We start from the raw sequence: 14,553 nt of genomic DNA on the forward strand, positions 1-14,553 counted from the left end.
AGTTGAATGTATTTACTACACTTAAACCATTTTTAAATTATACAAAATATTTCTAGACTTTAACATTGATTGTATAGAATCAATTCAATCTAGGATCTTTAATAAGATTTGGCATATACTATCTAATGCAGTATCTATCCCTAAGTAAATCTTAGAGAAAATGATGAAAGGAAAACTCATGAATTAACTTGATGAACAAAACAAACTAGTTCTATAATTACAAAATTTTGGAGAGATGAAGAAGCAGCTAATAAATTTATATTTTCATGAAAGGATATGGCTATATTTAACTTACAAGAATGCTACTTGCATGACTAAGTGAGGTATGTGAAACATTAATCATTATAAAGAGGAATCAAAACCAATAACGGAAAATCCTGCCATAATTATCTATCTAAAAGTTTAAAGAGCATATTTTCATTAAAACATGACTAAAGCAATAATAAGAAGGTGAAGTATAAAAAAACATAGATTAATGTGATTACTTGTACTCAAGGAAATCACTAGGGGTGATGTACTCTTACTTTTTTAAAGAAAGCATTCTCGGAATAGTAATTAGAAGATTTGTTAATGATTTGTTTTTGCCAAATGTATATATTTTGTGTTACTCTCATTTTGGAATTAAAAAGAATTATAAATGATGGGAAGAAATCTTATCCAAATGATAGATGATTCCATATGCAATCAATAATTAAGCATCTTTTTATATTTTATTTATTCTAATGTTCCCATGTTGGCCTCCAATGACTAATTTTTTAAAGGAACCACTACAAATCAATTTTCCTCCATCTCTTATTATATATTACCTTTTTATCAAGCATTGATATTTTACAGTATGACATCATTTAAAAAATAGTGTACTTATTACATTTGTGAGTATGAAATTCTATTGTATAATATCTGAATTAAACAATTAAACAAATAAACATTAATAATATGTGCCCTTTTATGTGATACATAATATAGAAACTGGTGAATAAAATAACTCCTTCAGAGACACACAGTCCAGTACATTGGGTCTCAATACATACATTAGAAGAAATTCAAAGAATTATTTTTAAGTAACTGCTTCTTACTAGTTATCACTGATTTTAATGCCAAGAGTTACAATAAATTATACTCACCAAAACTCTCCTCTAAGTTAACACAGTGCTATTAATCCCTAGAGTAGTGACAATGCCTTAAGCCTTAATATGATTAATTATGTAATAATTAGTTTAGAGACAGACCACTCTCACCTTTACAATTTTTTCTCAAGTACATTCTCCAATTTTCACTCCTATGAGCATAATAGAATGCATTGCCTGTCTTGAATAAAGCAACTATGAAACAATCATTTGAACCAGAAAGCTTTCTATTGACCCAGAGATATAAAATTAATCCCCTCACAAAATAATGTACTTATAGCTGAGCAGAATATAGTAGTGTCAAAAAGAAGAGTAAAGGACGTCAATACAGAACAATCTTGATTTTCCTTTAGCTTATTTATATATCTAAAAGGCAGAGAGAAGACAATAATTTTTCATGGAATATGTTTATATTTTAATCATATTATATTTGCATGAAATATTAAGAACAAACAGTGCTGCTTTACAGTGTCACTGGCTAATTACATGTCTCATATAAAGAGTATTATTTTATAACAAGATTTAAAATGAATATCACACTTGTTTGATAATTTAACCTTCACAAACATTTACATAAGATAAAAAATAAAGAAGAAATCTTAAGCCAGTTTCCAGCTTAATAAAAAGAAACTATGTTTCCTCTTCTATTCAACTCCTTTAGCATATAATTGGTTCCACATAATAATATTCAGCCTTATATTCATTAAATAAAAAGACATGCATTATTGCCCCAGTAACTCAGAATGGAGACCTGTGCAGCAATTTTTGACTATGAAGGAATTTGAAAGCACATATGACTCCTTTTATTCCCACATAGAACAGCTCATAACATCTCACTGATAGGTTTAATTTTTCATGCTCATTAATTTTTTTCATTCAATGTCCTTTCATTTTTGTATATAAAGGACTTAGTGTTCCAAGTGAAAGTTGAAAAGTGAAAAAATACAACATGTTGTTATTCTCTACAAGAATTAAAGGAACATTTTTCTCTCTGAAATAAATGTAACTGTGTATTTCTCTATGCAGCTGTCGAACTAAACTATGACATGGCCAATTCATTCTTTTCAGCTGTCTTCATGATGGATCCACAAGCTCTGTCCTTTCCAAGCTGATTTATTATTTTTTTTTGTTTTGTTACTAAAGTTGGATGATTTGGACAACTCACAAAAAAGATGTTTGTTTGCTGACCTAGTTAAATGACATGGTTACCTTTGTACAAACAAATGATAATCCCTCTTCCAAACATGGAGACCCATATCTTAACAAATCTGTCAGCAACTAGAGCTAAAGGATTCTATATTATTCTTTATACTTAGCTAGAGAAAAGCAATAACACAAATAAGGAAATGGCTTTTTGTTCAGACATTGGATATCTTGTCAATTCAAGTGTTTTGAAGAATTAAGTAGGTAAGTCACCTAATTTAAAAGGAAAAATACAAATTAAAATCATAAGAGGCAAAAAATATTGGTCAAACATTTTAATAAATATAGACTGTCTAGGTAGCAGTTATATATCCAATCTGAGTCAAACATTCTGTTTCATATATTTTTAAGAGGAAATGTACTTTCAACAAATTCATTCTACAGTTTCATCATCTTTTAGAAAAGCTAACAGCAATGTTTTCATTCAGATGTTGAATGCTTTAAAAGGCCAGGCCTCATCACTTCCAATAAGTGCTCTGTGGTTTAAACCTGCATGCTGAACACAAGCCATAATTATACCTGAAGTACTCCCCTGCATTTCTTCAAAATGATCTATTTCTTTCCACTTATCCATAAATAGACAATTATATTTTGTATTTTTCTACAATCACTTCATTTTCACAAAATATCTCAGAAATTTTCTTTTTTTCTCTATTTGTCTCCTTACATTCTAGTTGGTTTCCATAAACTTAAAACATTCAAAGCTATCATTATAAAACATTAGGAAATATTCTTTACATTATGAGGAAAAACAAGCACCATGGACATTACTATAGCATATCTAAAGTTTACAGTACACTATTCACTAAGACTTGAGTAAATATAATATAGCAATTAATATAGATGTTTATTCAGTCTGACTATAAATTATAAAATTTATTGAATAAAATCGTTGAGTTCCATCAGCCATACTTTATATTAAGTTGTAACACAGTATTTCAAATGATGAATTTCCACAATCTAGGCCCATGTAGACAGCAGCAGCAATAACTGCTATATTGTTTCATATAACAACAAAATTTATCTGAATGAGAAATAGCAGTAAAGAATGGCTTAGGAATATTTCAGTTGTTACCAAACTTTCAGAAGTCTAGAACCAGGTTAGTGAATGCTCTAGAGATATTTTACCTGGTTTATTACGTTACACTTGTTGAACATTCCACCCTAAGAGAATACCAGTTCCTTGGTGGTAATACTGCATTCTCCTTGTGAATTTTCTATGCTGTACTTGGTAGGTGCATTTTGCATCCATAGTACAAAGATTATAGATATTCACTTGATATGAAAAGTCTAGAAACCTTGATAGCAGTATGGCATACTGACTAATTTGAAAATTATTTGTTCATAATATATTATTTAATTATCTTTCAATGTAAACTGAAGGAAATAGGACACACAATGCAGACTAATTAGATTTAGAGTTTGAACACATACTAAAATATTAAAATGCCTTAAGAAAAGCTTGTCACATCTATGTAGAGGTGAATTCATTTGTTTTGATCTTTTTAATTAAACCAAATTAACTTGATCTAAAACTATCTGCAAATAATGCAATTCTCTAAAGTGGACTTTTCACATCTATTCCATAAAATATAGTAACTGAATAATACGACTGTGAATTTAAAACCAAAATTAGATCATATGCGCAAAAGCTTGTATTATTGTTAACTTGAAAAAAATTAAAGCTATACAAATTAAAAGATGCTAAAAATATGGCGAATTTTTATTTATATTAATATTCTATATTAGGATACCATCAGTACAATTGTCTTTTATAAGATATTTTGTTTTCTCACAAAATGTTTTGTCACGAGTAAACATATGGTTATTCAGAGATTTAACAGAATCAGGCCTACTAGAATTATTCAGCAATGTTGTTCTCCTGACAAGCCCAAAGAGTTTTTAGATATTTTCTGTACAAAGGTCCAAAATTGACATGTACTTGCATGAATATTTCAAATCAAAGTAGAAAATCAAAACAAATCAAATAAAAAGACACAACATGTTACTGAGTCTTAAAGTTAAGTTCTTCTATAGAAATAGTATAACTAGCCGGGCGTGGTAGCTCACGCCTGTAATCCTAGCACTTTGGGAGGCCGAGGCGGGTGGATCACCGGTGGTCGGGAGTTCAAGACCAGCCTGACCAACATGGAGAAACCCCATCTCTACTAAAAATACAAAATTAGCCAGGCATGGTGGCACATGCCTGTAATCCCAGCTACTCGGGAGGCTGAGGCAGGAGAATTGCTTGAACCCAGGAGGCGGAGGTTGCGGTGAGCCAAGATCGCGCCATTGCACTCCAGCCTGGGCAAAAAGAGCAAAACTCCGTCTCAAAACAAAAAAAAGAAAAGAAATATTATAACTAGATATGGTAAGGTTTAGGTATTTCATTTTTTTCTAGTTTTATTGTTTAAATTTTGATTAATGGTCATTAATCACTCATTCATTAGGCCGTGGCACTTCAGAGCCTATCTTCACTTGCATAAATTGTTTTCACTTCATACCTTGGAAGCACAAAAGCTGGCATAAGAACTTCAAATTTGAATTAATCCACCCCAAGCATACTTACACAGAGAAGGTGGTTGTTGGAATAAAAGCATCTAGATAGCTCATCAGTTTTTATATTTGTTTACATTTAATAGTCACAGTGTTCCCTCATTAACTGAATCAGAGGTTTGGAATGGTGTTTAGTAATCTGATATGTTAATAAGTTCTCTGTATTATTCTTATGGGTAATGAAATTTGAGAACTAAACTTTTAAAAGTGAGACTGAATAAAGGCCGGGCACAATGGCCTACGCCTGTAATCCCAGCACTTTGGGAGGCTGAGGAGGGTGAATGACTTGAGCTCAGGAGTTTGAGATCAGCCTGGGAAACATGGTGAAATCCTGTCTCTCCAAAAAAATTATAAAAATTAGCAGAGCCTGGTGGCCTGTCTGTAATCCCAGTTACTTTGGTCTATGTATCTGTTTTTGTACCAGTATCATGCTGTTTTGGTTATTGTAGCCCTGTACTATATAGTTTGAAGTTGAGCAGAGTGATGCCTCCAGCTTTGTTCTTTCTGATTAGGATTACCTTGGCTATTTAGGCTCTTTTCTGGTTCCATATAAATTTTTAAATAGTATTTTCTGGTTCTATGAAGAATCTCAATAGCCGTTTAATAGGAATATAATTGAATCTATAAACTGCTTTGGGCAGTATGTCCATTTAATGATATTGATTCTTCTTATCTATGAGCATGGAATGTTTTTCTATTTATTTGTGTCATTTCTGATTTCTTTGAGCAATATTTTGTAGTGTTCCTTGTAGAGCTCTTTTACTTCCCTAGCTAGCTGTATTCCTCAGTATTTTATTATTTTTGTGGCAATTGTGAATGGGAGTATGTTTCTGATTTGGCTCTCAGCTTGACTCTTTGATGTACAGAAATACTAGTAATTTTTGCACATTGATTTTGAATCCTGAGACTTGCTGAAGTTGTTTATCAGCTTAAAAAGCTTTTGGGTGGAGACTATGGATCTCTCTAGATATATAATCATGTCAACTGAAAACAGGGATAGTTTGACTTTCTGTCTTTGTATTTGCATGCCCTTTATTTCTTTCTCTTGTGTGATTGCTCTGGCAAGAGCTTCCAACACTATATACTGAATAGATATGGTGAGAGAGGGTATCCTTGTCTTGTGATGGTTTTCAAGGGGAATGCTTCCAGCATTTGCCTATTCAGGATGATGTTGGCTGTGGGTTTGTCATAGATGACTTACTATTTTGAGGCATGTTCCTTCAATACCTAGTTTATTGGATTTTTAGCATGAAGGAGTGTTGAATTGTATCAAAAGCCTTTTCTTCATCAATTGAAATAATCATGTGTTTTCTGTCTTTATTTCTGTTTATGTGATAAATGACATTTATTGATCTGTGTATGTTGAACCAACCTTGCCTCTTAGGGATACAGCCTACTTAACTGTGGAGGATAAGCTTCTTGATTTGCCACTGGTTCAGTTTGCCAGTAGTTTGTTGAGGATTTTTGCATCGCTGTTCATCAAAGAAACTGGCCTGATGATTCCTCTCTCTTTTCTTTTTGTTTCTCTGCCAGGTTTTGGTATCAGGATGATGCTGGACTTATAGAATGAGTTAGGGAGGAGTCCCTTCTCCTCATTTGTTTTGGAATAGTTTCAGCAGGAATGACACAAGCTCTTCTTTGTACATCTGGTAGAAAAAACTATATACCATGATCTTTGAAGAGACAGAAAACATTCCCATTTATTTATTTTAGCATTAGTAAACAGTATATAAATGGAATTGTAAAATTATACTTCTAAATACATTTATAGTTTGGAAATCCCATTAAGCATTTAAGCCTTAGTGTAGTACCTTTTATAATATAGTATTCAGTTATTCTTTTTGAGGAATAGGTGGAGGACCAGCTGAAGAACACCAAAGAATCATGTCTACAATCAGACATGTGGGTAAATGCCCAACACTAATCTGTCGGCTGCTTGTTTGAAGTTTTGAGTTCATCTTTATTGATGCATGCTTCATATCTCACTCCCACTCCACCTTATATTTTTGCACTACTAAGCCTTCATCTCCCATTCTGAGATCAGAAAACTTGTAATAGTCTCATCCTAGATACAAATCATTTTGCTGTAACTTCTTTGTCCTAACCCAATGTATCTCAAACTGTTTGATAACAGAAATATTTGGAGATAACTGGCAAACACACAGAATTCAAAGCCCTACCTAAGTCTACATTTTCAGAGCCTCCTGGAATAGTGTCTAGAAACTGCAAAATAATAATCGCCAAGTACCCCTGATGATTTTTATTATGCAGTAGTCAAGGTTATTGCTCTTTTCATTGTGGACCTTATTATCTGATTCACAGCACTCCTTCTCCTTCAACACTTCTAATTGATCTCAGTAAGCATAATATATACACATGGATAAGTCTGCATTTCTATATTCTTTGATCATCAATGTACATGTCCTCCCTTTTACTTTTGCCATAAACTCTTTAAAAACTATCACCAGTATTAAAAGGAAAATTGAGGCAAGTAAGATTTTTAAAGAGTTTATTTGCTAAAACAGTGATTCATGTATTGGTCCTCTCCAAAACAGAAGTGGTTTGGGGGCTCCATTGACGGAACACAAGGTGAAGGTTTTTATAGAGTAAACACAGAAGTAATACAAACAGACAAAAAAATTGATCAGTTATAGTTATTCAGTTGCCTTCTTTGACCTTTCCTGCTGAAAAATCCACAGTTAAGTAACTTTAAGTTGGCTAGCAGCTTCTATTGGTTAGCTTTAAGTTTCATTTTTCTTTCTATAGGCGTTTATAAAACATAGCTTAAATTTTGCTTCTGTTTGCAGATCTAGCAATGTTATTGCTACTTATGAGGCCTAAGTGGCTTTGTCTGTTCAGATTTTCTTCCAACCTGGTTTCCATTTTAACTTACTTTAACACTAGAAACAGTAGAATTTCTAAAAATCACAAATTCATGCATTCAGTTCAAACCATTATTTTTCATCTATTCATCTTTCCTCCTAAAGTAGCCTCATAGAAACAAATTTTCACTCTCATGGGGAAAAAATACATTCACCCCAACCTTACATTTTTATTTGGACAGTCCCATGTTTGCTTTCTTCTTTATCCAGTGTAGATTCTATGGTTCATTATTACAATCCCTCTCTTGAAAATGTCCTTAATTCCCTTGTCCATTTGGCCTTCAGATATATTTGTCTGGTACTCTAACCACTGGTAAAACCAAACATTTATTTTCTGTATGTTTTACTAATGGAATTGCTTATTCCTCGAGAAAATTCCACATCCTGCAATGAGAATGTTAATGTGAATTTATGAATAATAACATCATGTGGGCACTTAGCAAAGATCATCTGCTCTCTCTCTACACTTATCATATTCTACCTTTTCCTCTTTCCTCAAACCTGCCATACTTTGCTGTCTGCTGATGAGTTTAACTCTCATGTAATTGAGAAAATAAAAGCTGTGAGACACAGCTCCCTTCATCTTTTTTAGTTGAAATGCTTAACATATTTGCCTCTGAGCCTATTTTTATTTTCTCTTCTTCTGTGAAAGTGGAAAAAGTGTTTCACCCTCAGTCAAAGACACTTTCTCCACAGATGCTATGGATCACATTTAAATGACTTGCATTGTACTTGTTTCTAAAACATTATTTACATCTCCTTCTCAAAGGAATCATTCACTTGAACCCAGGAGTTTGAGAGGTTGCAGCAAACAATGGTCATAACACTGCACTCAAGCCTGGGTGACAGAGCAAGAACTTAGAAAGAAAGAAAGAAAGAAAAAGGGAAAGAAAGAAATCTCTTTCACTTCTAAATCCCCAAAAAGCTTCTAAACATGTAGTTTTCTTCAAAAATCCATCTTTTGGTTGTTTATATTTTTTATTATGCCATCCATATGTGGTTCCATTCATACTCATCATTTAAATGTCATCTATTTGCCAACTGCTTCCAACATAGTATGTATAATATAAAACACTTATCTGAGTCTCCAGATTATATATTTAACTACCTAATTTGATTCTGTCTGTGAATTTTTAGTAAATATCTGAAATATAACACAAAATTAGCTGTTGTTTTTACCCATATTCCATCACTTGCTTCCCCTGTCAAATAACCTGTGAGACTGACTCCTTTAATTATTTCTTTTCATTTAGCTCCCTACTTGTCAGTCAAGACTACAGATTGAATCTCTAGTGTTATCTTAAGATGATATTATCAATCAATCTAGTTTCCTTCATCTGCTCTGACAGCACTCTAGCCAGGTCACCATATCATGTCTAGACATCTTTAGTTGCCTTTCCTAAGTGGTCCACCTCTGTCAGTCTGGTCCAGCAAAGTCCATTCCCCATCTGACTACCTTAATGAGCTTTTGAAAATGTAAAGTGACTCACATTATTCTTCTCAATGTTCAACGATGGATATCCATTAAACTTAATATAAAGGGGCTTTTGTGTATAAGTCCTTTTACAGTCTAGCTCTTGCCTATCTCGAGAAATATTATTTTAATTGAGTCTCCTTCCTCACTCATTATGCTTTAAGGCAGAAGGGGATATTTTGAGGCCTATAGATGCTGAGAGGCAATTTTCAATGTCTCTCATATTTCCACACATCTTTCAAACAGACACAACTGTCCATTGTTCTAGTTAATTTTCTCAGGTATAAGTTTATATAGTGAGTAACTTTGGAAGACAGAGTTAATATCCCTTCAAAGCTAAGAGTTTGCTTACAGCCTTGGAAGACAAAGATGACATCTATACCTAGATCAAAATGGCAGATGTGTTTTGCCAGCATAAAAATAATTATAAAATTATTCTAAAATAATAAGTTCTTCCTTTTCTGTAATGCAATCCACTACATATGCAGGTGTCAGCTGACTGTGCACTGGTCAGTGGGGAATGAGTCTTGAAGAACCAACACAAATGCTGATAACCTGGCCACCACTATTATGTGAGTAATAAACTGTCCTTTTTTTTCTGACATAAGAGTCTCACATCTTTTTGCAGCATTGATGAAACTGTTGAAGAATAACTTGTTAGACTGCAGATACGGTAAAATCTTAGGCCCTTCACAGTTCTTGACAATGGAAAGGAGTATTATATAGTCTTGAAAGTAATCCCTGTGTGTTTGTGTTTTGCAAAACTATTTGCCAATATTGAAATATGTGGAGATTATATGTCAATATCTAGATCTAAGTTCTTCTTTAAAAAAAATCATCATTTCAACCTAATCTGAACCCTCTTTCCATCACTTGGGTTAGACAGAAACTCTAATCTTTATGTGAAATGTGCATTCTCAATTCACCAGAGACCTCTCACCATCTTGTTACCTTAATACTGAGATCCACTGTCATTTGTGATTTATCATTGAGCTTGCCCTGCTGTTTTTGGTATTGCCAAGTTGAAGGAGAAAACAAAACATAGACCCAAAGGACCAGTGTGTATCAAAAAATTAGGACAGAGCATATTTCTTTCTGATAGTAAAACATATTCCTATGTGTTTTATATGCAATCACAGAGTGTCCCTATGGGAATAATACAATTAAGATTTCATTAACATGCAAACGAAGTGTATCTGGTTGAAAAAAATATAACTAAAGACACTGACATTGTTCTATTTAACTCATGTACCTAACCTGACTGGCTCTAATAAGCATTTGAGTTACAGACTTTGCTGCAGCTGAAATGGCCTGCTCAGAGTTCCTAAAATAAGCCAAGGACAGTCCTACTTCCTACTTAGTGGCCTTTCATTCTTGTCCATCTGCCAGGGGTACATTTTCTGTGGATCTTCACAAGGTCTGCTTCATTTTATCCTCCAAATCTCAGTTTAAATATCATCATCTCAGAGAGTTTTTCTCCAAACATCTTTTCTAATTAGATTTGCCTTAGTCATTTTCTACCATGGCACATTTTCATGATCTTAATATAAATTTTCTAAATTTCTAGTTTCATATTGATTTATTTATGTATTTAATCTCTATTTTATGAATAGACTATAAGCTTCTTGAGGAAAGAGACCCTAGGTTTTTATATCTAGTGCATAGCAAAGCATATGACTATAGTGAATTTAATATTAGATAGGTAAAAAAAAAAGCCGAAAATATATTCTGATAGGGTAGTTTGGCATGCTGACTCTGTGTGTGGTGTACTTTGCCCTGAGAAATTTTATTGACAAGATGCCATTTAGGGTAGTCCTGACCTCTTAAGAATTTTGCTCTTTTGTGAAGTTTGCCCTAACATAAAGTGAAAATAACTCCCTAGAGTAAAAATACAAATCTCCAGCTATTCCTCTTAGATTAACTGTTGGTGTGTAATTCTATTTTTATGGAATAAACACCATTTACATTTTTGGTTTATATATTTTGTCTTTATAAATGCTTCTTTCTAAATTCTTCGACTCCATGCCCTCCAACCGGCAGTGGGCTGGGGGCTCCCTCATTCTAGCTTTTTTCCAATGGTCTGTGTTATCGACATTTAACACGGCTGAGTTCAGATTACATGAAGATGTCCAATGAAGAGTTGGAAAAGATACACACAATCCACTCTCATGAGTTGGGGAAAGTTTGCTGGGGCACAGTACTTTTTATATTGTCGCCCCAATATGTGTTCACGTGTATCAAATTAGCAAATAAATAGGATGATTAATGCTATTTGGTTTTAGAAGCTTGTGCCTCCATTTTAATCACTTATTTAGTAAATAATTTGATGTTTCATAACTCACTTTGGAAAGCTCCCTTGCTTTATTTTCTTTTAAAGCTTATTTATTTATTTATTTATTTACTGAGACTAAGTTTTGCTCTGTCATCCAGGCTGGAGTGCAGTGGAGCAATCTCGGCTCACTGCAATTTCCACCTCCTGGGTTCAAGCAATTCTCCCTCCTCAGCCTCTCGAGTAGCTGGGATTACAGGCACATGCCACCATGCTTGGCTAATTTTTGCATTTTTTTATTAGAGACAGGATTTCACCATGTTGGTCAGGCTGGTCTCAAACTCCTGAGCTTGTGATCCGCCCACCTCGGCCTCCCAAAGTGCTGGGATTACAGGCGTGAGCCACCGCGCCCGACCTTTTAAAGCTTATTTAACATTAACATGGCTCTATTAAATTTTAGATGCACATATTCTTAGTAAATTTCTTTATCATGCTATTATTCTTTCTAAAAGACACATGAATCATGTTTTAAGGAGATGAAAGGATGGAAGTATCATCAAACAATGTAATACATACACTAACACCTTTTAATGAATGTATACATTATGATATATATTATACACTTTTCTCACTGTATTTTTCACATTAGTTTCACACATTAGAAATGTGATTAAGCTATTATAAGAAAAATCTAGAATTTGGTTATACATATACATATATTCGTACATTTATATAATATGAATTTTATAAAAATGCAGGCATATAATGTAGTAAAACATTGGCAAGATTACTGCACAGTTTTGAATTTCCTCATTCTTTTTTTGAAAAAGGCTCTGTCCCCCACCCAATGTGGTTTTAGATGTGAGTTCCATAAAACAATATTATAATAATAAAAATGATCTTCTTTGTTGCTTTTTTGCAGTTGCTCTGTTTTTTATAATCATCTATTTTCTTTAATCAAAATTTATTTTTATCTTTATTTTATACTAGAGAAAACAATAAAAGAAAGATGAAATAACTAGACCAATTTTATGTAACATGAAAGCAATTGGAATTTGAAAACATATAGCTTGACTTTAGAAGCTTTAGATATTATGTTTTCCTGCTTTATTCTCACAGCATTATTCTAGTATATCAGGGATTCTGGAAACTGTAACTGAGATAAACATTTGTGTGCAAAAGTTTAATGGAGAATGTTTTGAGAAGCAATGTTTTGTGTGAGGAAATGGAAAAAGTAACACGGGATGGAGGGAGAAGTGAAGCTGCAAAGCTGTTTCAAACAGTTGTTCTCAGCAGCAGTTGATAACCCAGGGAGCTCTTCAGATACAAGGAAGGCAAGAGGGATGCCTGTTGTACTTCTTTAGATAAACCAACCCTTGGTAGGAAGCTGCCCACCAAAGGGCCCACGACACTGAACACAGCAGCGTCTTAGGCCAAGAACAATTCCTGTGAGGGACTCAGTTGTGATCCAACAGCAAGTTATATTCCTGACAGCTGAGGAATTAGTGCTTTAGTTCTAAAATACAAAGACCGAGACGGTGTACCCATAACATCCACTACAATTCATTCCTTGCACCATTTGATTTCTGACATAATTTTATTTCATCAGAAAATAGCTTTAGGATTTTTGTTGTAACCTTTGTCTGTGCACACTTTTATGACAGAAAAGCTAATGTGAAAAACTCTAACTCCCGCTGCTGCAGCAGATGGTCTCAGTGCCATTGATCCTCATCATCTTAGTCCTCTACAATCCATGTTTTATTCCCCTTACCTTTACTTATCACCTCTGCCGGTTTACGTGGCTCATCTGGTAGGTGACAAAGATGTTCATCCCTGTGACATCTGGACCTCTGCTCATCATGGCCTGCTTTTACTGTGATTGCTGCATTTGTTTCCAAATTTGGGCAAGAAAGTGCTAAGATATGTCCCAGTGATTTTTTGAGTGCCCGATGCATTTTTCCTTACAGACATTACATAATAACAACCCCATTTTGATTGCTCCTTCCAGATGGCCAATTATTTCTTGTCTGTTGGTCTCTCAATATAGAGAGCACAAAGTAACTGCATGGCAGCTACAGCTTGAAGTTCAATGAGGGCACGTTGCTTCTGGGATCCAAGAGATTAAAATCCACAAAATCTAAAGTTTCAGTGACAGAAAGCCACTGAGTATTTTATTTCAAAGGATGCATCTTCAAGACAGACTGGAACACTCGCTATGAATAATCTAGCTAAGATTGGCCTTTCCAGAGGTGGGACTACATCCCGTGCTGGTCCCACCAGTTTCTTCTTCAGGAAGTTAGGATTTGCTTAGTTCCTTTTTGGGAGGAATTATGAAGCACTATCAGAAGCTGTTTCTCACCATGTGGAACTGAGAGGCATGCAAAAATAGAAGAAAATAAACAAACAGATGCACCAAGAAGCCTAGAAGAAAGAAAGAAAGAAAGAAAAAAAAAAAGAATCCAGCTGGGCGCGGTGGCTCACGCCTGTAATCCCAACAGTTTAGGAGGCAGAGACGGGTGGATCACCTGAGTTCAGGAGTTTGAAACCAGCCTAGCTAACATGACGAAACCGGGTCTCTACTAAAAATACAGAAGTTAGCTGGGCGTGGAGGCAGGGACCTGTAGTCCCAGCTACTCGGGAGGCTGGAGGCAGGAGCATCGTTGGCACCCGGGAGGCGGAGGTTGCAGTGAGCGAAGATCGTGCCTCTGCACTCCAGCCTTGGCAACAGAGCAAGACTCTGTCTCCAAAAAAAAAAAAAAAAAAATTCCATGAGTTCCCCACAGTTTCCTATTCCTTGTCCTACTGTTTTCTGAGGTCAATCCTGATGCAAATTCATTGACTATGACTTTCATTATCCCTCTCCGTATGTGAATTTCCCCTGTGCTTAAACATAGGCAAGTGGTGTTTTCTAACAAACTTTAATGGCTTTTCCATAGCAACCTGCCCTTTCACCTTTCAGTAACTGTGAAATGAGACTTAACATCCAAGATAGTTAGAAAAATTCAAACAAATATTGGAGTTGGCATTTGGTATAACTGGTGA

The sequence above is a fragment of the Colobus angolensis genome, unplaced genomic scaffold (assembly GCF_000951035.1).
Source record: "Colobus angolensis palliatus isolate OR3802 unplaced genomic scaffold, Cang.pa_1.0 Scaffold218, whole genome shotgun sequence".
NCBI lineage: Eukaryota > Metazoa > Chordata > Mammalia > Primates > Cercopithecidae > Colobus > Colobus angolensis.